General features: G+C 42.8%; 1 long non-coding RNA gene across 1 annotated transcript; it reads left to right on the top strand.

Annotated features, from left to right (window-relative positions):
* The first annotated feature begins 1432 nt into the window (after positions 1–1432).
* On the top strand, positions 1433–25183 carry LOC133719912 (uncharacterized). Its single transcript, XR_009851540.1, has 3 exons — positions 1433–1856; positions 1944–1998; positions 24600–25183. It is a non-coding gene; the product is annotated as an uncharacterized LOC133719912 (long non-coding RNA).
* The last annotated feature ends 1425 nt before the right edge of the window (positions 25184–26608 follow it).

The raw sequence follows: 26608 nt of genomic DNA, 5'->3' as shown, positions 1-26608 counted from the left end.
TGACGGTTATTGCTTTGCACGAGGTTTCGAACGACGCGGTACTCATTGCGTGCCATTAAATAAACACTTTCATGTGAGGAATCTTAACAGTTTGGATTGAGAACGTTGACAATTAGTAGATTCCTTGAAACATATGTGATTTGGAAGAGTTTTCCACTACATTACAATTATAGGAAGTTTGTGAGGAACAACGCTAGTTAGCTAGTATAAGATACTATAGGTGTAGCTAGCAAGGTAGATATCAAATGAGTTTTCTTAGTTGACTCAGAACGTCATCTTATGGCTTGACCAATGATTTTAGTCAGGTATCAAAGTAGCGCAGCGGAAGTGTAGTGGCCCCTTAACCTACTTGATTAAGAACTTATAGGTTCATTCGAGGCTGACATTTTTTATGCTTGACAACTAAGGGACCTTTACGTGAACGATCTTTTATTAGGAATTTAAGCACAAACAAACAAGGAAGGAAGTGCTGTCCTTGTAGTTGCTAAGGAAGTTGTTGTTTTAGAATTGTCGATTAGCAACGACCATCTTGTGATTATCGCAATATTGATGGTGAATGGGTTGGTTGTCACTAAGCGACTTTTGTGAGGAACTTATGAATGCTATACTTATAATAGGTGGTTTGTGACGTCATTACCAGGTATCATCTGAGCCAACCGTTGAAATGAATTTTCTTTTATACCGGAATTTATGTATGTGTGAGGTTATGGTGCTATAGGGTTCAGCAAGACAAGGGATTTGACTTCGGACGTGGATGATTTTGGATTATTAGCATGTTTTCATTGCTTTTGTAGTGGGGAATCATCAGAGTTTTGTTAGTTAGATTTGAGGTTGAATGGGAAGTTTAATCTAAGGAAGAGTTGTTAAGTTTTAAGATTGTGGTATATTGAACCAGTTGGAGTTAACGATTTCATTCCTCACTTAATGAAGACTCTCTGTGATGTTTGGAAATAAGTCTACTCCTTAGACGGTGGAAATCAATCAGATTACAATGGTTGGCCATATTTCAGCTTGAGGACTGTTCCTTTTGTGTGTTGATTCCTTTATCTTATTTAGCCAACTCTTGGACTAGATCTAAAGTTAATTTCTACATGATTTGAGCAGGCTTGCACAGTTTTTTTTCATACGCTATGATCGTCATTTTTGTTTAGTCGACGAACTATCTTCTTGAAGAATGCTGTATTTCAGATTGTTATATGCGTCCTACTTCTATTTCGGCGATATGAAATTTCGAGGACGAAATTTTTATAAGGAGGGGAGATTGTAACGTCCCGAACCCAAATTCACCCGTTTACTAGTCATTTGGACGGTAAACGACCTTTACTTTCACTTTTACTTTCGGTTTAGTACCTTTAGTGGCCCTAAAAGTTGACTTTCTGTTCGGGTCAAAATTTGAGAAAAGTTTCTTCATGGAAGTTGTAGAGGACGTTAAACCGAGCGCGTGCATATGTGGTTCGTAAAAATCGGAGCTCGTATGCGATAGTTATAAGCGAAATAGTAAAGTTACTGTTTACGGTTACTGTTCATGGTAAGTTTCTATAAATAGCCAAGTTACTGTGGTAAGTTTCCATTTTTGGAAACTTACCCGGCCTTTTCTCTCTCTTCTCCCCCGACATTTTCTTCCTCTTCGGCCCGATTTCTTCTCCCTCCGGTTTCTTCCTTCTCCGGCCGACCCACGACGGAATCCGGGCACCGGCAGGTTCGCCTCCTCCTCCTTGTCACGCCTGGGGTGGTGTTTGGCGGTGGCTCGACCGGTGGAGCTCGGAATTGAGCTGTGAAGGTTACTGTAGCCGATCGGAACTTTCATCGATTTCCGGCGATTCCGGCCGTTTCCGGCCACGAAATTGGCATCGAAGGTTCGGTTTTCATCACTGATCATTTCCCCTATGGCCTTGTGTCACGATTTGTTGTGTAGAAGTCGAATTGATGAATTGAAATTTTAGGGTTCTTGAGAAATTTCTGGGCTTGTGTTCATCGGCCGAATTGGAGCTCTTTCAGGTAAAATTGGAACTTGTTGTAGTTGAATGAATGGTTGGGTGTGTTGAGTAGATGCTACTGTCCAAATTTGGTGGCCATCGGAGGTGGTGGCCGCCGGCGCGTGGGGCCCACGCGCCGCCACTGTTGGTGGCGCGTGGAGGCGTGTAGGGCAGTGTTTTAATTCCAGTTTTTAGCCCATTAAATTCTATAAATGTTGTAGAACTTGTATGTGAAGTTTGGTGATTTTTGGAGAAACTTGGAATTAATTATGAATTTTTGAAGTTTAGGGTTTCGATTATCGAATTACGAGAATCCGACCGTCGGATATCTCTCGGTTCTGCTTTGGAACCTTTAAATTAACGAATTGGTATTAGTGGTATAATTTGGGCTGAATCCGAGGAGAATGGGAGATGTAAATTATGAGGAATTGAGTTTAGGAATTATATTAAATTGTTGAATAATTATTCACGGAATATAATCGTGTACAGGATGTCGTACCGAGCCCTGGCTCGATGAAGGAACTCGTATACGTGATCGTCGGAATAGTACTGTGAGTGGACTTTTGTTTTAAATAATGATGCATGCGTTTATTTCCTTGAATTAATGCTTTATTTAATTAACATATTACTTTTCGAGCATATGAATTGATTTTGGAATTTGATTTTGGTCTATCTCATGGATTTGCTTTCAATAATGATTTTCTGAGATGGATTATGATTTACCTCGGTTGTGAATTTCGGTTATTAATTTGTTATGCTCGGATTCGAATTTATAATTGATGTTGAATTTCGACGAATTATTTTTCCGAGGTGATTTCCGGAATTAATTATATTTCTATTCGTTGTTTTGAGATTTCTGGAATATTTTTCAAAATGAGATTTCGATGGAATTATATTTCTTGTTATTTATTGACTTTCGATTTTGGCATTGGGAATGCCTTGATGATGATTTTAGAATTTGTTTTGTTTCGGTTTACGGGGATTACGATTTATTATTATTTCTCGCTTTTGCTATTAATTTGGAGATACTTTTGGCGTGTGGGACACGTCGTTGGAAATTCTTTTACGAGAGATGGGGGAAGCCTTATGTATTTTGGATTTACTGGATTTTCGGTTATGTTACCCTGTGCCATACTGAGGGGTGATTTTATCATGCTAGCATTGATTTTCCGCCTTTGTGGCGCGGTGATGGGATCACCGTAGCCCTTCCGCCTTTGTGGCGCAGGTTACTGTCTCTGTGACAGTAATTCTGTAGCCCAGTATCCTATCGCTACACTTAGTGGCGTAAGGGTATATTACGGGAGTTATGGGAGTTCTTTAGCCTGGGAGGCTATCACCCAACCAAGCCTGCGTGGCTTATTCGTATGGCTATCATCTTCCCCTACTTATACTATTTTTGACTAGCGGGGACTAGTCTGAGTTTTCTTAACCAGCGGGGCTGGACTTATATTTTCGAGTATTGAAATTTCAATCTTTTACTTTGTTGTTTTGACTAGCGGGGCTAGTCGGTTTTCTGGAGTTCAACGTTTTTCGGATTATTTTCTTAAGTGTTCTATAAATGTGGCATGCATCCGGATTTTATATATCGAAAAATGTGGGAAAGTATGAAGTTTTATTTTGTTTTATTCATATTAAATTGTTTATTTTTGTCCACTCACGCTAACGTTTTTATGTACTTTCCCCTGGGCCCTTCGGTTTCAAATGCCCAGTTTGCAGGCGAATTAGTGGAGGTCGGGCGTACATGACATTTGAGGCATAATTGTCACCACTTCCGCATTGTAGGATCCCTTGATCATTTACTCTACTTTTTTATTTCCTTGTGAATTAGTATTGCTCTGATAACCTTTGGGATTTGTATTGTTAAGTTGAGTTTTGTGTTTTGCGAGTTGGGGAATGTTGATTTGGGGAGCAGGGTGGCTCCAGGAGCATAAGGATGGGTGATTTAGAAGTGTGAATTCTCTTTCTACAGGTTTTGGGTTGTCCATTTTAGGGGAAGTTCCGCCAAATTTTTGGTAGAATTTCTTCTAAGGTGGGCCCCGCAGGGCCACTTCGGATTTCAGGGTGAAATTCGGGGCGGGTCTTGTCATAATTTGTATCTATTTAGAATTCCTTGTGTGAATAAGATTCCTAGTTTGACTGTTATATGTATTCCTTATATGTTTTGGTTTTGGATTCCTAATCTGTGTCTAACTTGGATTCCATGTTTATGCAGGATTCTAATTCTTTATTTTCGAAAACTTTGTCTATAAATACTTGTTTATTTCATCACTTCTGTATATCTTCTTTATTTCGTGTCTTTCATGTGAGTACCCTTAATCCCCGACTTGAATGATCATTACTTATTCTGTACTGAAATTGATATTTTTACAGGATATAAATTGAGTGCTATTTTTAGCATACCATTGAGAAAAATGGGTAGTGAATGGGTGTTCATATTAGCTAGGATAACTACAGTCTAGGAAACAATAATACATTTTTAAAACGTGGATCAATTGCTTATTTAATAGAAATTGGTTAAGTGAAATTGATATATTTAATTAAGTGTTATTGATCGGAATATTATTAGACTAAAGACTTCATTTACTCAAAAAGCGTATTGTTGTGGTGGTGTTGGCTTGAAAAAGAATTGAGTCAAAATTGTGAAATTTCAGGTAAGAGATTCTAGACTTACCTTAAATAATGGTTTTATGTTTTTCATTGTGTATGTATGAGTTGTTTTTATTATGCATGATAAATGCGTTATTGGAACATAAGAAAGTTGTTGATGGCGGTTAAGAGTGGAAATGTGGTCGACGACTTGTTTGGAATTTGCCCATCTGAACCTCCGAAGGGTGTAGCTACATCAATTGTCACGCCCCGTATCCGATTTACCCTTTTACTGTGTCTGAGTGAATTATTATACGTTTTACCGTCCTTGGTTTCAGTTTTTACCATTTGGGGGGGGGGGGGGTGCTAGAAGTTGACTTTTTATGGGTTAACAATTTGAGAAAATTTTCTTCACGAAAGTTGTGGGGGACGTTAAACCAAGTCCATGGACATGTGGTACACTTAAATCGGAGTTCGTATGTGAAAGTTATAGCTTAAAATGTGAAAGTTACTGTTCATGGTAATAAGATATGGAAAATTACTGTTGGTAGATTTCTATTTTCGAAAATCCACCCCTCACCTCAGTAACTCTCTCTCTCCACTTTCCCGATTTTTCTCTTCCCCTTCGGCCTCCCTTTGATTTCTGGCCGATCTTCTCATTCCGGCCACCCAACGACGAACCCAGGGCATAGGACGACGCTTCTCCTCCTCCTTGACACGCCTACGGTGGTGATTCACGACGATTTGGCCGGAATTTCGCAGATCGAGCTTCCAAACTTTACTGTAGCAGTCGGCTTCCAACACCGATTCTTTCAATTCCGGCCACCTCCGGCTACAAAACCGGATATTCTAGAAAGCCCACTCCTCATAGATGAATCTCTCCAAGTTTCACGATCCAATTTGAGGTGTGGAAGGAGAATCGAAGAATTGAAGTTGTCACTGTTCATTTTGGTGTTCTTCGGAATTTTGCTCCGATTCCGGCAATTTCAGGTATAATTGGGCTTAAGTGCAGTTGAGAAAGATGTTTGGACTGTTGAGTTGTGTTTGTTGGTAAAATTTGGTGGTCTGTGGTGGTGTTGCCGGCGGCGCCCACGCGCCGCCACTGTGGGTGGCGCGTGGTGGAGCGTAGGGCGAGTTTTGGTTTCGGTTTGTAGCTAATTAAATGGTATTTGAGTTGTAGAAGCTGTAATTGTGAGTTTGGGGTAATTTAGATGGTATCCGATGCAGATTGAAGGAGTTGGGTTAAAGAAGGGGTTTATAATTTCAATTTCTAATTATCGTAACTTTAAATTCTCGTCCTGTAATTATATTTTTGTGAGTGCTATTCGTACAGGACTAGAGGAGTCTCCATACGAGGAGAATACCGATCGACGACAGGACTAGCTAAATACTGTGAGTGGACTTTTGTTTTTAAATAATGATGCATGCATTTAGTTCTTAAAGTAATGCTCTAGTTAATTATCATATTACATTTCGAGCATATGATTTATTTTCAGAGATTGATTATTATTTGACGAATTATTTATTTCCGAGGTGATTTCCGGAATTATACTATTTAATTATATTTCTATTCGTCGATTTGAGATTTTTAAAGGATTTTCGAAATGAGATTTCGATGGAGTTATATTTCTTGTTTATTTATCGACTTTCGGTTTTGGCATTGGGAATGCCTTGATGATGATTTTGGAATTGGTTTTGTTTCGATTTATGGAAATTATGATTTATTATTATTTCTTGCCTTTCTGCTATTGATTTGAGATACTTTTGGCGTGTGGGACACGTCGATGAGATTTTCGGCTTACTGTGAGAGTTGGGGGAAGCTTTATGGATTTATGTGGTTTTCGGATTTTCTTTTGCCATACTTTGGGTGACTATTATCATTGCTAGCATTAATGTCCGCCTTTGTGGCGAGGTGATGGGATCACCGAATCCCGTCCGCCTTTGTGGCGCTGGTTACTACCTTTGTGACAGTAATGCTCAAGCCCAGTATCCTTATCGCTACACTTAGTGGCGTGTGGGTATATAACGGGAGTATATGGGAGTACTTTAGCCTGGGAGGCTATCACCCGAGCCTGGGAGGCTCATTCGTATGGCTATCTTCTTCCCCTACTTTTATATTATTTCTGGGCTAGCGGGGTCTAGTCCGATGATACGATACTCAGCGGATTTGATTTACAGTTTCTAGTTTCTAGTTTCCTGATTTTAAAGATAAATGTTTTACCATTGTTGCATGCATCGAGTTTTTAAAGAAATAAATGTGGGAAAGTATAAAATCCTTTTTCTTTTCAATTATTTATTTTTGTCCACTCACGCTAACGTTTTCATATACTTTTCCCCTGGGCCATTCGGTTTCAAATGCCCAGTTCAAAGCGTTGCTGCTCGGCGCATTAGGAGTGAGCCATAGTGACCGCACCTGCTTCCGTCATCTCGTATAGTAGGTTACCTGTTTAACCTACTGAACTTTATATAAATTTCTGTTTTAGATTGCTCTGATTACTATGGGAGTTGTGACCCGGACTTGTAATGAATTTTATTGAGGTCTATGACCTAACTTTGTTGAATTGTTGTATTTTAATTATGGAGCTTCGTGGACTTTTAAGTATTTGAAATACTATTATCATCTTTGAGTTTGAATTGGTTGGAATATGGGAGCAGGATGGCTCCAGGAGGATACGGTTGGGTTATTAGAAGTGTATTTGGTTTCTTACAGGTTTGGGTTGCCTACTTTTAGGGGAGGTTCTGCCGAAATTTTTGGTAAAATCTTCTTTAAAAGTGGGTCCCGCAGGGCCACTTCAGATTTCAGGGTGAAATCTGGGGCGAGCCCTGTCATCAATGTTACGTCTACGTATTTTGATCATAATAACGAACTCAGTACGTATGCATAACTATTGTATTTGACAGCTCTAGTGACTCTTACCAAGATAATGGTGTTTGGTTCTGCATATTTGGGCCATCAGTAATGGGTACGTATCAGTGGCAGCTCTAGTGACTTTTACCAAGATAAGGTGGTGTTTGGTTCTGCATATTTGGGCCATCAGTAATGGGTACGTATCAGTGGTGGACTAGTTCTACTGAATTAATTTGGGTCATTAGTAATGGGAACTCGTGCCAAAGTAGTGAAAACATCTAGATAAAGATTTATTAAAGAGTTTTGTATAACTTATTCCACGAGTTTTTGATTCATCAGTAACATCTCTCTCTTGTAAACTCATTCGGTTTTAGCAGTGAACCAAGTTATTGTTGGTTAAATGTTAATTGGTTAGCATTGAACCGGGTTTTTTTATTTTTTATTTTATTATTATTATTTTTAAGACCTTCTAAATGTTTGTCACCTCATTTAAATAAATGCTTCTACACCCAAATGGTGTAAAAACGTATTTTAATTTCTTTATTTTGCCTTGTGAGTTTTTAGAGCTTGAGTTAAAATAATCTTAGCTTATGTTCTAAGAATTCATGGCACTGTAGTAACTTTGATTTGGTGTGGTGCAAATTGGGATATTACACCTTGCTCCATTAGGGTTTCTGTCTCATGTTGGCCTTCAAGATTTCGCATTTGGGATACCTAACCACTTTGCAATTGTATGTTTTTAGAATTTCTCCAAAATTTCATGATTTGTTCAATTTTTTCTCCTTTTCTCGTCTTTGCATCATAACATGTGAAAAAAAAAAAAAACTAACCAAAGAAAAACATAGGAAAATATAAATATATATGTCACTTGAATACGCTCTTATCAAGAGAACTATTTTTCTATGTAGGATTCATATCCTCAACATACTTGCTGATTCATTGATTACCATATATTCACTGAGCTACTCCGTATGGATTGCGAACCGCACCAATCTAAAATTCTCAACAGCTTCGTCTCCAACACTTACTTCTCCATTTGTAGGTCACACTAGACATCAATTGCTTTGATTTGATTCCACTTTCTCTCAACGACCTTGATCAAACACACTAATACTAAGGAGAAAAAGCCAAAAAAAAAAGAAAGAAAAAAAGTGATATCAACCCAAACTCGGCTGGTGGCTCCCAATCCAACCAATCAACTAAGGGGAGTAGTCCATCCCAATAGGCAAGCCCAACTCATTCCTGTTACATCACCACCAAAGCTGCAGCACTGCCAGTCTGCCACCAACCACCTTCTTTATCTCACCTCCACCCTCAACTGACCATTATCATAGTCACACCAACAAAGGCCAGCACCTACCTCCCTTTGTACAACCACTTCTCCTTGCTAAATCAAATTCAATTCAAAATAGGTCAAAACCCATCTTCCATGACCCAGTCACCAAATCAATCAAGTTGATACCTCATGAGACCAATGTCCTAAATAGTAAGAAGTATCGTCTGAAAGTAAATTTAGAAAAAACCCTAAAAAGGACGCGCCTCACCTGCGCACCCAAATCTCACCTTCAGTCGTACTTTCTAATAGGGTTGTAACCCTAAGAACTAACAGATAAGGAAAGAAATGAAAGAAGTAAAATGAAAGCAAAATTCTCATTCAATGTGTCGGCAAGCTTACAAAGAGTCCTAATATATCCACTCGGGATTGTCTACGATCATGACACTTGTTTGCCATCTAACACGTTAAGCTAACCCTAGCAATTACACAAGACAGCCACGTGCAAGCCATGTGCACGAGCCAATCTTCAGAGAAATTAGAAATACGGTGCGTATTGAAATAAACTAAGACTATTCTTGGTTGACCTTGGATTGACCAGCTCCAAACCATAACATTTCACCCCCCTTCAGAAGAACTTGACCTCAAGTTTCAGAATCAAAACTGGGGAACCTGAGGAGAATATCATCAGCGTACTCCCACGTGGCTTCTTCAGGTGTTGTCCCAAGCCAATGGATCAACCACTGGGTAGCTGCAGCTCCATTGCGTTTCACCATTCTTCTTTGGAGCACAGCAGTTGGTTCCCACTTGGGGTTGGCCGGATCAATGATGGGAGGTAGGTGGGTACTCACTTGAACATGCTCTCCCACTTTCTTTTTTAGCAGTGAAACATGGAATACATTGTGTATTCTGGCACTAGCAGGTAGCTCGAGCCTATAAGCCACAGAGCCAATTTTCTCCAACACGGCAAAAGGGCCATAATATTTCGGAGAGAGTTTGTGAAAAGCACCTTGATGAACAGTTTGCTGTCTGTAGGGTTGGAGTTTAAGAAAGACCATGTCACACACCTCAAAGATCCTGTCAGAGTGTTTCTTATCATGGAAACTTTTCATTCGGGCCTGACCTTGCTCAAGGTTTCTCTTTAACATAGCTAATAACTCATCCCTGTCCCTCAGTTGGTGGTCAACCTGAGCAATTGATGATGAACCTGGTATGTAGGGTAGGACTAGGGCTGTCAATGGGTCGTGTCGGGTTGGGTTCGTGTCGGGTCAAGGTATTTGTTGTGTTATGGGAGACAAACCCAAACCCAACCCATTAATAATCGTGTCAAAAATTTAAACCCAAACACAACCTGTTTATTAAACGGGTTACCCATTTGCAACCCATTTAACCCATTTAATAAATAAGTCGTGTTGTGTTAGGTAAAATGACCCATTAACATTGTGACCCATTTAACTAAAAAAATGCATGACTTGATTAAATTCACTAAAAACTCCACAAGACAAAGAGTACGTAATGGACATAATAATAGAAATCAATGATAAATGATAGACAAGCACTGCTCTAACCTCACAAGCATATATAATAGACATGACCTATATACTATATAGTACTGGACTAGCCATGATTCCTTGAATGATGAATCCATGATCATTCTCTACGATTAAGATTTTAATTGAGATGTCATATATGGACAAAAATTAGACATGACCTATGAAACTAAACTAATCAAAGGAGAGCAAATAACAAGATGGATATGCTATATACTAATATACCTTTGCAGTTTGCAGAGAATCCATATAGAAGAAAATTTGATGCAGATGACCCGTGAGTGTTAGGGTTTGTGTGTTGATACAAGACCCAAACAAGAGAATTTATAGTGTTAACGGTAACCCTAGCTTAAAGTGAGAAAAAGACTTATTCAACCTTTATATGCATATATTATTATTTTTTTAAATGGGTCGTGTATGTGGGTTATATATATAATATAACCCAACCCATTTAATAAACGGGTTATATGGGTTCACTTCGTGTTGGCGGGTTGACCCGTGACCGACCCGTTTATTAAATGGGTCATGACGGGTTGACCCGCCGCTGACCCACTTTTTAATCGTGCGGATTCAACCCGCTTTATTTCGTTCGGGTTTCGAGTCGTGTTGGCGGGTCGTGTCGGAATTGACAGCCCTAGGTAGGACGGGTGGAGGAGCATAACCATACAAAGCTTCAAAAGGGGTCATTTGGATGGCAGAGTGGTAAGCCGAGTTGTACCACCATTCTGCCCATGGAAGTGCTTGCACCCAATTTTGTGGTTTTTCTCCAACTACACATCTGAGGTATTGCTCCAAGGTCCTGTTCAAGTTCTCAGTTTGCCCATCAGATTGGGGGTGATAGGCTGATGATTTACTGAGTTTGGTGCCTTGTAACTTGAAGAATGCTTCCCAAAAGAGACTTAAGAATATAGGATCCCTGTCAGATACGATCTCTTCTGGCATTCCATGCAACTTAAAGAAGTTGTGCACAAACACCTGAGCCAAAGTACCAGCTGAATATGGATGTGATAGGGGAATGAAATGAGCATACTTGGTCAGCTTATCTATAATCACCCAAATGGTGGTCTTGCCTTCGGATTTCGGTAAAGCATCAATAAAATCCATTGAAATAGTACTCCAAGCCTTATCAGGGATGGCCAGAGGTTGCAATAAGCCCGGGGGTTTGATGGTCTCATAATGGTTCTTTTGACACACCACACATTCAGCCACAAAGTTTTTGATATCCAACAGCATACCTGACCAACCAAAGCTCCTGTGAATTCTCTTATAAGTTCTGGTTCTACCAGCATGACCACCCATAACTCCTCCATGAAACTCAGTCATTATCTTCTTTCTCCATCCATCAACCTGAGGCACAAAAATTTTGTTTTTGTAAAACAACTGTGAGTTGTGTAAGGAGTAGTGTTTCTTACCTGCAGGATTATGTTGTAAAGCCTGTATGATCTGTTGAGCTTCATTATCCTTTAAACAGACCTGCTGAACTTCTGACACATAAGTATGCACTAGTTTAGAGATCCCAGTGAGGCCATAGAGGTGGGGTGATCGAGACAATGCATCCGGTGCAGCATTGTTTTTGCCCGACTTATAGTGTATGGTATAATCATATCCCATCAGTTTCAACAGCCACTTCTGTTGTGCAGGTGTTGTAACTCTTTGGCTTAAGAAGTGTTCTATAGTTCGGTGGTCTGTAAAAATCTTGAAATGGTGGCCAAGAAGGTATGGTCTCCAATGTGTACAACAGCTACCACGACAAGCATTTCTTTGTCATAAACTGAATGTGCCAAATGTCTTTGAGACAGTGCCTTACTCAGGAAAGCAATGGGGTGTCCGTCCTGAGAGAGCACTGCACCAATGCCTAAATCAGAAGCGTCACATTCGACCACAAACTCTTTGGAGAAATCTGGGACAGCTAGTACAAGTGTAGATATGAGGGCCTGTTTTAGTTCTTCAAAGGCTGTCACTGCTTTCTCATTCCAATGAAAAGCATCCTTTTTTAACATGTCAGTTAGAGGTTTAGCTATGACTCCAAAACCTTTGACATATTTTCTGTAGTAACCAGCCAAGCCTAGAAACCCTCTTAGCTCCTTGAGAGTTTTTGGTTTTGGCCATTGCTTGATACACTCTTTTTTCGCCGGATCTACAGCCACACCTTCAGCTTTGATAATGTGACCCAAATATTCCACCTGCGGGACTCCAAAGCTACACTTGTTAGCCTTAATTTTCAATGAATGTTGCTGTAGCCTTAGAAACACTTGCTCTAGATGATCCAGGTGCTCAGCCATAGAAGTACTGTAAACCAGAATATCATCAAAGAACACTAGTACAAATTTCCTCAAAAAGTCCCTCAATACCTCATTCATGACAGATTGAAATGTTGCAGGTGCATTAGTCAAGCCAAAAGGCATCACCAAGAATTCATATTGACCAGAATGTGTTCTAAAAGCGGTTTTGCTAATATCCCTCTCATGCATTCTGATCTGGTGGTAACCAGACCTCAGATCCAACTTAGTGAAGATTACAGCTCCATGGACTTCATCTATGAGCTCGTCTACCACAGGAATGGGGTACTTGTCCTTGATAGTAGCAGCATTCAAGACTCTGTAATCTACACGAAGCCTCAAAGTTCCATCTTTCTTTTTAACTAGTAGAACAGGTGAAGAGAAGGGACTTACACTGTGCCTAATAACCCCATTGTCTAGTAACTCCTGGATGATTCTTTCAATTTCTCCCTTTTGAAAATGGGGATATCTGTATGGTCTCACATTGACTGCAACAGTGTTAGGAAATAGCTCAATTTTGTGATCTTGTTCTCTAGTGGGAGGTAAGTGTTTTGGCGCTTCAAAGACATCCGAGTACTTTCTTATCAACTTCTGAATTTCTGGGGAAGTGTTTGATTTAGGATGCAGAGTGTTAAGTCCTTGTATTTGAACCAATACTGCCTCTCTTTCTTTCCTCAACAACCTTGTCATGGACTTGCAGTTGACAACTGTGGCTGTAGATTCAGTTTCACCCTGCAAAAAATGAACAGTTTTACCACACAAAAATTTCATAGTCAGGAATTCAAAGTTCCAAGTAATATCCCCAAGTGTTTTAAGCCAGCTTCCTCCAAGAATGAGCTCACTTCCTGAAATCGGTAATACATAGTAGCTGGCTGTGAATGTGTATCCTTGTAAGTTCAACTCCAATTCGGCCACTCTGGAAGTCTGCAAGATCTCACCACTAGCTAGCCTCACCCTCATTGGTTTAATGTTTCTTGTGACAGCCCTTACATTCTTGAGTAGTATAGGGTGGACAAAATTATGTGAGGCGCCTGAATCAATCAAGACATGGACCTTCTTTTTGTTACAGAACCCCTTAAGTTGCATTGTACTATTACATGAGCCATCTCCCATTGTATTGAGTTGAGCCTCCGGAATTTCCTCCCCTTCATTTCCATTTGGTGCATCTGCTGCCTCATCCATGTTGGTGGTATCTGGTACATCTATTTCTTCCTGTAAAACTTCCATAACCATCATAGCTTGTCCTCTCCTACAATTATGGCCAGGTCGAAAAATCTCATCACAGAAAAAACACTGATTCCTAGCCCTTCTTTCTTGGTATTCAGCCTGTGTTAGCCTCCTATTCCCTCCCCCTAAGTTGTTACCACCAGCTTAAGCAGGGGGTCTAATTTGTGCTGCCGGTGGGGGAGCTCGAAATGGGGGAGGTTGAATGACAGCTGCAGGAGGTCTAGCTGCCATTCCCACTTGATTTCTAGGTCCCATTGTGGCTCTGACATAATGTCTGTGATGTTGTTCCCTTTCTTCATAAATTTTAGCCAATGCACAAGCTTCATATAATGTTGTAGGTTTCTGAGCTTTGACATCAGCTCTAATGGTGTCTTTCTGCCCCCCAATAAAACACGACAACAACACCTGAGGTGAGAAACCAAGAGCTCTCCTAGATAACTTGGTGAACTGGTCCATGTACTGCTCTACTGATCCAGTCTGGGACATCCTAACTAGAGCTGCCTGGTAATCTAGCACATTGTACCCACTGAACTCTCTCATTAACAGGTCAGCAAGTCCCAACCAAGAGTTTGGAAACTCGTGCTTGAACATAAACCATCTGTCAGACGCCTTTTCAGTTAAATGCATAGTAGCTATGGCTAATTTCCTATCCTCTGGCACCTGATAGAACTCAAAAAATTGTTCTGCCTTGTTCAGCCATTCCACGGGATCTCCTCCACTGTAGGAGCTAAACTCAAGCTTTATCTGTCTCATAGTAGGTAAAGTAGGGTCCCAAACTGGTGTGTATGTTTGTTGGAAAAAAATGAGGTTGTCCCTGGTTTGTAAAAGACTGATGTAGATTTTGAGGTGGATAATTGCAGTTGTAAGGTCCTCCGGGGTTAGTATAATGGGGTGTAGTAGTGGTAGTGGTAGCAAAAGTAGCTTGGGCTGTACTCATGGACTGGGGAATGGCTTGAGAAGCAAACTGAGATACCTGAGCAAAAGTCATGGGGGTGTGGGAATATGGACCAGAATAGGTCATAGTGAAGGGATCTGGGGCTCCAACGGAGCTCGAGTTTGGAGCTGAGTGACCCTGGTTACTACTAGAAGCAATATAAGTTCCAGTAGGGTGAGTAAAAGGCTGAGATCCATAGATGGAATACGGATGGAACTGTCCCCCAGCTCCGTGAGTGAGGCCAGCCGGAGCCGTATGTGTGATGATAGCTCCAGATGCATTTGGAACCAAGACATTTGAGCTAGTCAAAGCAGTAGACATGTCCACGAGCTCATTGGCCATAGTACTAGTAAATCCAACAGCAACATGTTTCTCGGGTAAATTCAATGAAGAAGTAGAGGGAGGCACAGCTGTCGATGTGAGAGCTCGAGTAGAAGACGCGGAGTCTTCCCTGGTGGTTGCAGGCGGAGATCCGGATATTGGTGGCACTTGGGGACCCCTAGCTTGGAGGGTTGGTGATCCATGTGTGGGAGGAAGAGATCCAAATTTGAGCAAGGAAGAATCAAGGTGAGCTGCAGCAGCAGCTGACGTTTCCTTCATGGACTGAAGCTCTTTCATCATCTCAGTGCGGAACGAGTTCAGAGATTCCTGATACACATTAAGGGTCAGCTGCTGGAGATCGAACTCCACACTGCTGACCTAGCCGGACGTGTGTGGAATCAATCCACCACCGCCACCCCCTTTCAGCTTAACCATTGCCCCCATTTTGAAGAGGCACACTCAATGTCGATATCCTCCAACACTTTCTAATACTTTGAGAGCAGTCTTCTTAGCTCCAAAGTGACCTCCACAAGCATAAGAGTGACAAAAGGTTAATATAGAATGAAATTCAGTTTCGGGTACACACCTTCTAATCACTAAATCCGGCCAATGCTTCCATAGATAAGGGTCATCCCACACATAGTACTTGGCCATCTTCACCAACTTGTCCTTTTGAGCACGTGTGAAATCCTCCGGAATTTTCTTGGTGACCAAATAGTTGATGATGTCCGCATACCAAGGATCAGAAGCTTGCATAGCAAACAACTGTTCATCCGGAAAGCTCTCACGAAGAGGAAGAGAGTCCTCTTCTGCGTTGGAGCCATTGACAAGTCGGCCAAGGTGGTCAACTACAACATTCTCGCTCCCCTTCTTGTCCTTTATCTCAAGTTCAAATTCTTGGAGTAGAAGCATCCATCTAATCAGCCTTGGTTTCGCTTCCTTCTTGTTGAGCAAATATTGTAGAGCTGCATGGTCAGTGAAAATAGTAATTTTTGTTCCAACCAAGTAAGACCTAAACTTTTCCAAAGCAAAGACAACAACAAGGAGTTCTTTTTTGGTGGTAGAATAGTTTAGCTAAGCGTCATTCAAGGTACGAGACGCGTAGTAGATGGCATGATGGAGATTATCCACTCTTTGTCCCAAAACAACTCCAACTGCATAGTCAGAGGCATCATACATAAGCTCAAATAGTAGATTCCAATCCGGTGGCATGATGATAGGAGCTTCAGAGAGCATCTTCTTGAGCTTCTCGAATGCTGCCTTGTACTCTTTATCAAAGACAAAGGGCACATCTTTCTGAAGGAGTTTGCACAATGGTCTTGTGATCTTTGAATGGTCTTTGATAAAGCACCGATAGAACCCTGCATGACCAAGAAAAGAACGTACCTCTCTCACACAAGGGGGAGGTGGTAAGGAACGAACAAGATCTATTTTTGCTTTATCTACCTCAATACCCTTAGCATAAACAATATGGCCTAATATTATCCCTTGTTATACCATTGTAGATACCTCTACTAGCAAGGCTAGTTTGCTACATCACCAAGCATAATTAACACCCTCTTTGGGACACCCACAAGCCATGGTGAGGCCCAACCGCTACTTGCATCTTGTAGCCCTATGTTCAAGCTACGCTACGGTATCCGGAAGTCGCAAATCCGCCGCCGGGAAGCCACCTTTCCAGCCTTGCCAAGTTGCCTCCGCAACTAGGCATTTCTATACTAGAATAGTTGTTTGCTTGTCCCACGTCGAAAACAATGTAAAGGAGAAGCATTCCTTCACCTATAAAAGGAACTCTCCTCCCACTTAAACACCATTCATTCCACAACATCCCATTACATCTCTTGTAATCTTGTTAGGCCGCAAGGCTCGACACACTAGTACACATTCAAGTGGACGTAGTCTCCCGCTAAGGCGGGAGGCGAACCACTATACATCTTGTGTCAATCTCTCTCTCTCTCTCACTTAAGCTAACTAGAGATCCCACGGATCACTAATGTTAACATTGGCGCCGTCTGTGGGAAGCCGTCACACAAAGGCTTCGTCACACTTACCATTGAGTTAAGACATCTCAACATATCCTTAGCGGCCAAGTCAACGCCGACCATGGCTGGTCAGCGCCCGGCGGAGTCGGTCAACGCCCATCATGGCTTGATCAACTTTTGATCTCCGCTGACCATGGCGGGTCAACGCCCAACTCAAGAGTCAACGCCCAACAGGGTATGACGATGACGATCTGCTCCGCTGCATAGGTCTGATCAACATCACCGCCGCTCCGCAGCTCCTCTTCGGAGTCCTCCGCCGAGTTCCAGGTCCGCTGCACCCCAGCTCCGCCGAACTCCGAGCCTCCGCCGAGCTCCAAGTCAAAGAAATCTCCGCCGAACTCCAAGTCAAAGCAATCTCCGCTGAGCATCCCCCACCTGGTCTGGGCAACCATGGAGATCATCCGTTCACCATGGCCACCACCATTCCATCTTCGATCATCCTCTCCGCAGGTGCTCCGCTCCGCCGAGCTTCAACGCTGGCCAAACCTCCGCTCCGCCAGACAAAGCTTCCGCCAGCCAATCCTTCCGCCGGCGAGTCCTCAGCCAGAGGGATCACAACCGCCACCAGCCTCTTCTAGAACGCTACCGCTAGCACCAGCACCGGCCGTCACCTCAGCACCGCCAACTGTAGCCTCGCTGAGCTCTGAGACACCGCCGGCCAATTTCAACGGCAAGGCACAGCTCTGCCTACCCCAGGCCTCCGCCCAACTTCGAAGCTCCGCCCAACTTCGACATCGAAACACCGCATCCGCCAGATAAGTGCCTTCCTCTTATCCCTTGCGCTCTTGCAATTTGAGCTACCGCTGATGCCATGACTATACATGTCTCTATAACCCTTAAGCATGCCTGCAACATGTTATTAGTTAGCAACTTTCCTACAAATACATGCTACACACATACATGCTTAAATTCACTTTCATGTGACATTCATTGTGAACCTTGTGACACTTATAGCTCAATTAAACATGCTCGGATAAACGCTTGCGAAACGGTTACGACTAGCTTGGGTATCAAAGCATGGACGCGACTCGCTTGGGCTACGCCCCACACGCTCATACAGCGCCTACACCCAACTCGCTCGAACACCTAACTCGCTCCGCTTATCCAACATGCTTTAGTTACGCTCTCGGCTAACAATGCTTCATACATATGGTCTAGCCTCCGGGCACCACACTTTTTCACGTTTTCCTACATATGGTCTAGCCTACGGGCTCCACGAGTCTATAGTCTACGACCTACCGCCGTGCGGCAGGGCGACGCCCCATTATCTCATGCACTTCATACATTAGTGCACCACCGATGTAACTACATATACGAACTTTTTTGTCTTTTGTGATGCAGGATGGCGAGTCCCTTCTTGCTTGCGGAGCTCGGGGACTTGTAGGGGTCGTGCGCCTCTCGGATGTTACTTATGCTTGATGACTTCATGATTTGAACTCCCCAACCAAGAAGCTCCTCTTGCTTGCGGACTTCGGGGACTTGTAGATACCTCTACTAGCAAGGCTAGTTTGCTACATGACCAAGCATAATTAACACCCTCTTTGGGACACCCACAAGCCATGGTGAGGACCAACCGCTACTTGCATCTTGTAGCCCTATGTTCAAGCTACGCTACGGTATCCGGAAGTCGCAAATCCGCCGCCTGGAAGCCACCTTTCCAGCCTTGCCAAGTTGCCTCCGCAACTAGGCATTTTTATACTAGAATAGTTGTTTGCTTGTTCCACATCGAAAACAATGTAAAGGAGAAGCATTCCTTCACCTATAAAAGGAACTCTCCTCCCACTTAAACACCATTCATTCCACAACATCCCATTACATCTCTTGTAATCTTGTTAGGCCGCAAGGCTCGACACACTAGTACACATTCAAGTGGACGTAGTCTCCCGCTAAGGCGGGAGGCGAACCACTATACATCTTGTGTCAATCTATCTCTCTCTCTCACTTAAGCTAACTAGAGATCCCACGGATCACTAACGTTAACAACCATGAAGTGGCACTTCTCCCAATTTAAAACAAGATTTGTATCCTCACATCTTTTAAGCACTAAAGACAAATTATGTAAGCATGAATCAAAAGAATTACCGTACAAGGAGAAGTCGTCCATGAAGACTTCTATGATCTTCTCAACCATGTCAGAGAATATTGCCATCATGCAACGCTGAAAAGTTGCCGGTGCATTACACAAGCCAAACGGCATCCTACGGTAGGCAAACGTACCAAAGGGACACGTAAATATAGTCTTTTCTTGGCCAACAGGATCAATAGCGATCTGATTATATCCTGAGTAGCCGTCCAAGAAACAGTAGTAGGCATGTCCTGCGAGTCGCTCCAACATTTGGTCAATGAATGGGAGAGGGAAGTAATCCTTGCGTGTAGCGGTGTTGAGCTTGCGGTAATCAATGCAAACTCTCCACCCGGTTTGCACTCTTGTAGGTACCAACTCATTATCCTCATTTTTGACTACGGTGATGCCAGATCTCTTTGGTACCACTTGAACGGGGTTCACCCACTTGCTATCAGAGATTGGATAGATTATTCCCACATCTAGGAGCTTAAGAACTTCCTTTTTCACGACTTCCATCATTGGAGGATTCAATCGTCTTTGAGCTTCCTTTGAAGATTTTGAATCCTCCTCAAGATGAATGCGATGCATGCACATGGATGGACTAATTCCCTTGATGTCTGCAATGCTCGAAGCTATGGCTTTCATGTGCTTTCTTAGAACTCGGACAAGCTTTGCCTCCTCATGTGCCGAAAGGTTAGAAGCAATAATAACCGGCAATGTGTCATTATCTCCCAAATAAGCATACTTGAGATGATCCGGCAATGGTTTGAGCTCTAATTCGGATGCCTGAATCACAGAAGACACAAGTTTTGCATCTGAAACTGGAAGGGAAATAAAGTTAGGAGGCTTACCTTGTACTTGAGGGTGTGCATCAAGTGCAGCGACTGTTTCCATGAGCTCATGGTTCCAAACTACATCGTTGGAGACCCTTGGATTGGTGTCTTTCCCCTGCATTTGACCAGTTGAAGTATCATCCTCGACTAGTTGAAAATCGTTTTGCTCCAATCCCAATTCTAATGTGCTCTTGAGTTTATCCTCCCCCACACTTGCATTAAAGGTATCCTGCACAAGATAATTAAAGGCATCTATGGAGAAACAAGTATGAACATCATTCGGATACCTCATGGCCTCAAAGATGTTGAAGCATATAATGTCGCCATCAAATTCCATCGTTAAGGTCCCCTCATAGACATCAATCTTTGTTCGTGCAGTTCTCATGAATGGGCGACCAAGAATGAGAGGAAGGTCGTATGGCATAGGCTCAAGCTCCATCTCCAAGACAAAGAAATCCGCTGGAAAGATCAACTCTCCCACTTGCACCAAGACATCTTTAACTATGCCCTGAGGATAGGCTATAGAACGATTGGCTAGTTGAATGGTGACTTGAGTATCCTTGAGCTCACCTAACTTAAAAGTTTCATACACAGTATAGGGCATTAGATTAATAGAAGCTCCTAAATCAAGTAACGCTTTTTCAAATCTTCGTTCCCCAATTGTGCAAGGGATGGTGAATCTTCCAGGATCCTTTAGCTTAGGAGGCAATTTTCTCAAAAGTACCGCTGAGAATTCCTCACTAAGAGCCACGGTTTCCTTATCTTTATACCTCCTCTTGTTGGTACACAACTCCTTGAGAAACTTAGCGTATTTGGGCACTTGTTTAATGGCATCCAAAAGAGGGATGTTCACTTGGACTTTCCGAAAGGTTTCCAAGATGTCTTTCTCATGTTGCTCCTTCTTTGAGTTCATGAACCTGCGAGGAAAAGGAATACAAGAAGACATAGGGATAGAAGCATCATTGTTAGCCTTAAAAGAATTCAAAGAAGGGTTAGGAGTGCCCCGATTTTCGATTAGCTGACGAATTTCCTTCGAATGGTCGAAATCTGACTTTTCTGGGTTGACTGGTCGGCGGGTTTTGCCGACTGGCCGGTGAGCTTCTGACCCCGGAACACATAACCTGTTGACTGGTCGGCGATTTTCGCCGACTGGTAGGTGGATTGCCAAATTTCGATTTTTGATAGTTTCAGCTTCGTTTTCGGGTTCTTTTTCTTCCTCCAAAGCTTCTTGAGACTTCTCTTTAGCCCTTATTGGTTCCTCCAATTGCTTTCCACTTCTCAAAGTCATGGCATGGAGCTCCACAACACTCTCACCCTTAGGATTAGGTACAGTTGTGCTTGGAAGAGTGCCGGGAGGCCTATTTTTCATAGTACTTGCAAGTTGCCCAACTTGTCTTTCTAAGTTCTTGATCGATTGCCCTTGCTCCTTAAATTGAGTCTTGGTCTCTTGCATGAATGTAGAGGTATGAAGTGCCATCTCCTTGAGCATATCCTCCAATGATTTGCTTGAAGCTTGTTGAGGTGGAGCTTGTTGATATGCTTGTTGTCTAGGGGCTTGGAAATTAGGTGGCGTGTTATAGACACCTTGAGTAGGCCGAACCACATTATCATTGTTGTGCCAACGGAAGTTAGGGTGATCATTCCATGCAGGATTGTATGTGTTCGAGTAGGGGTCATACTTTTGCCTTGGTTGCCCCACAAAGTTTACCTCCCAAAAACCTCGCAACACGCTTCTGCTCTAGCGTGGTCAGGATGGCCTCCTGCCTCACTGCGATACAAAGACACGCTGTTAGCACACACCAATGGCAAAATTTACCAAAAACGCAATCACGATACTCATAGATAGGCTGGAAACGAGTCAGAGCCTAATGCACCATGTCAGGGTTCTGCCACAGGCCTCCAACTAGGCTTGGCCTGCCCCTCCAGCGAGCGTAAATGTTGGATGGAAGGTCCTCGATAATCGCGCGCCCGCATGCCCTAAAATTCACACACCCGCTGTCCCCAGTCTTCGTCGAATACTGCATCTTGGACATGGAATTAAACTCGTTGATGTTGGGACATTGCTGCCTGCTGAGCTTCCACAGCACCAAAACTCCCATTAATTGCCTCAGAGCATTAGGCGATAACTGTCCCACAGCAATGTTGAGACACGACAGCAAATACTGTAGCTCATTTGGTATGGGAATGTCAACCCATACTTGAGCTGGTACTCGTAAAAGCACGCCCACCCCATCTCGGGGTGACTAAAGCCCTCGCCACCTCTCAGAGGGCGTAATGATACATTGCCCGGAATACCCCAGGTCGCCCTCATATTGGCGATCTGCTCTTCTGTCATACTCAGACCCGGCTGGTCAATGGACGTATCGCCAAGGAGCAGTCGCCCACCTGGCGACCCAAAATCTACCGGCAACCCTCGACCCTGGCGAACGAACCCTCAGCAAACTCACACTCCACCACACAAATTCTACTAGAAAGAAACCCAGAAAAGTCAGGGACAACGTACCTGTTCACCTCCAACTGGGAAACACAGACAACAACGCCAACAGCCCGGAATTCTGACAACCAACCGAAAGACTCAAACTTTATAAGCGCCAAAGGCTTTTACTTTACTCACCTCTCCTTCAGGTTTCAGTCAAAGCAAGGGAAAAGTAACCGCCCCCATCTCCCTCCTCTGTCTATATATAGGGACCTCGAGAGTACATGGACTGTTGGACGTGCAAGGACGACGATGCCAGATTCCACCACGTGTCCGACACCTCTGAGCGTTACAGAGATCATACGCCGTCGCCTCGACTCCCTACCACTACGCCATTATTACATGTAACGGACTCCAGTACACCGGACTTCCCACACACGAAAAACGAATGACAGCAGCACACGTGTCACTAGGGTATAACATATGCGCTAAAAGACACATGAAACTCCACCAAAAATACACGATAGCGATACAATGACAATGGCAGGAATGGTCTCTTCACCCCAGGCAATACTCCTCTTAGGTGGGGACTTGGGGGACTGGGGGGTAGTGGTCGTATGGAAGCCACGTGGCCAGGAACTCACCTTGCATTTCCGATACTTCTACCAAGGACAAACTCCCCACCTAAGAGAACTCTTGACCGGGGACTTGGGGGACTTGTTGGTATGCATATACCTCCCAGGCATAAGTATTGGAAGCACAAGGCTTGTCTAGCCATCATAAAGTAAAGAAAGAACTCCCAGCAAAGGGTCCCGATACCCCATGGGGAGATATCGGGAACCCCAAACGTCCCATACCGAAAGAAATGAAACCAAGCCCCCACGAACTTGCTACATTAAGGTCATCTCCAACAACCCAAAGAGGTAACTGTGTATTATCGCTTTCCATTATCATTATCTTATAACGATTCTGACTTAGGCATTGGAGTGTGGAAGGCCGGCACACCCAGTCTTACCTCTGACCTTTGTTTGTCTTACAGATAAGCGAGACCGATAGCGATAGTAGCAGACCAAGACATCTCGTGATTTAGCTGGATCAGACCCTCCTTGTAATGTCCCGAACCCAAATTCACCCGTTTACTAGTCATTTGGACGGTAAACGACCTTTACTTTCACTTTTACTTTCGGTTTAGTACTTTTAGTGGCCCTAAAAGTCGACTTTTTGTTCGGGTCAAAATTTGAGAAAATGTTCTTCATGGAAGTTGTAGGGGACGTTAAACCGAGCGCGTGGATATGTGGTACGTAAAAATCGGAGCTCGTATGCAAAAGTTATAAGCGAAATAGTAAAGTTACTGTTCATGGTTACTGTTCATGGTAAGTTTCTATAAATAGCCAATTTACTGTGGTAAGTTTCCATTTTGGAAACTTACCGGCTTTTCTCTCTCTTCTCCCCCGACCCTTTCTCCTCTTCGGCCCGATTTCTTCTTCCTCCGGTTTCTTCCTTCTCCGGCCGACCCACGACGGAATCCGGGCACCGGCAGGCTCGCCTCCTCTCCCTTGTCACGCCTGGGGTGGTGTTTTACGGTGGCTCGACCGGTGGAGCTCGGAATTGAGCCGTGAAGTCCACTGTAGCAGTTGGAGAGTTTCGTCGATTTCCGGCGATTCCGGCCGTTTCCGGCCACGAAATTGGCATCGAAGGTTCGGTTTTCATCACTGATCATTTCCCCTATGGCCTTGTGTCACGATTTGTTGTGTAGATGTCGAATTGATGAATTGAAATTTTAGGGTTCTTGAGGAATTTCTGGGCTTGTGTTCACCGGCCGAACTGGAGCTCTTTCAGGTAAAATTGGCACTTGTTGTAGTTGAATGAATGGTTGAGTGTGTTGAGTAGATGCTACTGTCCAAGTTTGGTGGCCATCGGAGGTGTGTTGAGCAGTGATTTAATTCCAGTTTTTAGTCCATTAAATTGTATATATGTTGTAGAGCTTGTATATGAAGTTTGGTGAATTTTGGAGGAGTTTGGAATTGTTTGTGATTTTTCGAAGTTCGGTGTTTTGTGATGGAATTGTTGGAAATCCGGCCGTCGGATTTTCCTCGTTTTCGTTGTGGAATATGTTGATTGAGGAATTGGTGTTGTGGAAGAGATTTGGGTTGAATTTGAGAAGTAGTGAAGATAGGGATTTTCGGGTTTCGTTTAGGTTCGTAATTATTTATTCGAATTGTCGTTTATGGAAATGTACTTGTGTACAGGACGTTGTTGCGAGCTATGGCTAGATGAAGGAACTCGTTTGTGTGGTCGCCAATAGTACTGTGAGTGGACGTTTGTTTTTGAATATTGATGCATGCATTTATTTTTCGAATTAATGTTTTATTAATTACCATATTATTTTAGTTTCGGATACGATTTCGGTTTTGGAATATTACTTGGATTTTCCATCATGATTTTTGGAACGTGAGTTTTATCCGCTCGGATTTGAACTTGTGATTTAAGTGATTTTCGACGAATTATTTTCCGAGGTGATTTCCGGAAATTTATAATACATTTCTTTTCGTCGATATTGAGAATTTTGAATATTTTTCGAAATGGGATTTCGATGGAATTTGGCATTTGGAATGTCTTGTTGATGATTTCAGATTTGGTTTATGATTTCGAGAATATTTTTGGCGTGCGGGGTCACGTCATTGGCATATGTATTTTCTCGTGAGATGATGGGGAAGCCTTATTGATTTTCGAGTTTTCAGATGGATTTTAACCCACCATACCTGGGTCGTTATATTTATTGCTAGCTAGCCTATTAGTACTCCTCCCTGCTTACTATGTGTTTGTGGGTGAGTAAGAGCAGAGCATGGGATGCTCCAGAGTGTGGGACACTCCGACCCGAGCCTGAGAGGCTCCCTTCTTGTATGGTGATAACTTCTTCCCCATACTTTTTCGTGACTTGACTAGCGGGGCTAGTCCGTTATTTTCGTAACCAGCGGGGCTGGTATGTTTTCACGAGAATTGTGGATTTCGATGTTATCGTAACCAGCGGGGCTGGTCTTATTTTCTTGAGAAACGAGATTTCGGTTTACGATACATGATTTTCGAATGTTTTGACTAGCGAGGCTAGTCGGTTTATCGTTTTGAAATCCTTGGATTTAAAGCTAAATGTGTTTTTCTTAAATGTTGCATGCATCGTGTTTTTAAAAGGAATAAGTGTGGGAAAGTATGAAATCCTTTTTCTTTTAAATTGTTTATTTTTGTCCACTCACTCTAACGTTTTTCGTGTACTTTTCCCTGGGCCCTTCGGTTTCAAATGCCCAGTTTGCAGGCGCTATTAGTTGAGGTCGGGCGTACATGGTTCGAGGCATAGTTGATGAATTGCTTCCGCACTTCTTTGTTTGGCTCTGACCTATCGTGGGTTACTGTTTTGGGTAGTCCACTTTAGTGGTGACTCGACCAGTTCCCGGTAGAGTTATCTCTAAGGTGGGCCCCGCAGGGCCAACTCGGATTTCAGGGCGAAATTCGGGGCGGGTCCTGTCACTCCTTCCCGAGACAGCTGAAACATTTCTGATGTGATTGACCTAGACACTTGCGTCGAGATTCAAATAGAAGATTTTGTGAGGGAAATGATGCGACAAAAAGACATTTTACAGTTACACATCCACTAACCCTCATTAATGGCCTCGTTTCTGTCATAAGTCATGTCGCTTAAGCCCTCTTCGATCAGTTACAATATTCACGGGCCTGATCTCGAGGCCTAAGGGGCAATATTTGAGCCCAAAAGTATTTTTGGCAATATCCTTCAGAGGATTGAGTGTGATGGGCTGATACCTGCGGCCCAAAAAAATTCTACTCCGGTTTTGGTTTCCGACTTCGTCAATTCCGGAGTCCATGAGGCAAACGAGCCCTTATAGCAATCTTCATTCAATAATCCTTCTATGGCAAGGAACTACCGAAACCCTAGGTATATATACCAGGTTTCAAGGGTCAACAAGACACACCACTACTAGAATTTTTCTCTTAGACATCACGACAATTACATCGGTGAGAAATTCACGCGATGTAAAAAATTATCATTAACATCGATTCCTCAAATTTCGATTTATATGTATATAACTGACATCTTTTTTTACTGTTGACTGATGTCTATATTTTGATTCCAAAATTTTTGAAAACGCCGAAAGACTAACTTAAACAATTTCGTACACGTGGGGAACAAAATTTTCCCACTTTACTTCACTCACTCTCTCTCGCCCTTCCCCGAAACCTATCCCCC

Source organism: Rosa rugosa, chromosome 7 (genome assembly GCF_958449725.1).
Source record: "Rosa rugosa chromosome 7, drRosRugo1.1, whole genome shotgun sequence".
Lineage (NCBI taxonomy): Eukaryota > Viridiplantae > Streptophyta > Magnoliopsida > Rosales > Rosaceae > Rosa > Rosa rugosa.
This window is presented reverse-complemented; position numbering and strand designations above follow the sequence as displayed.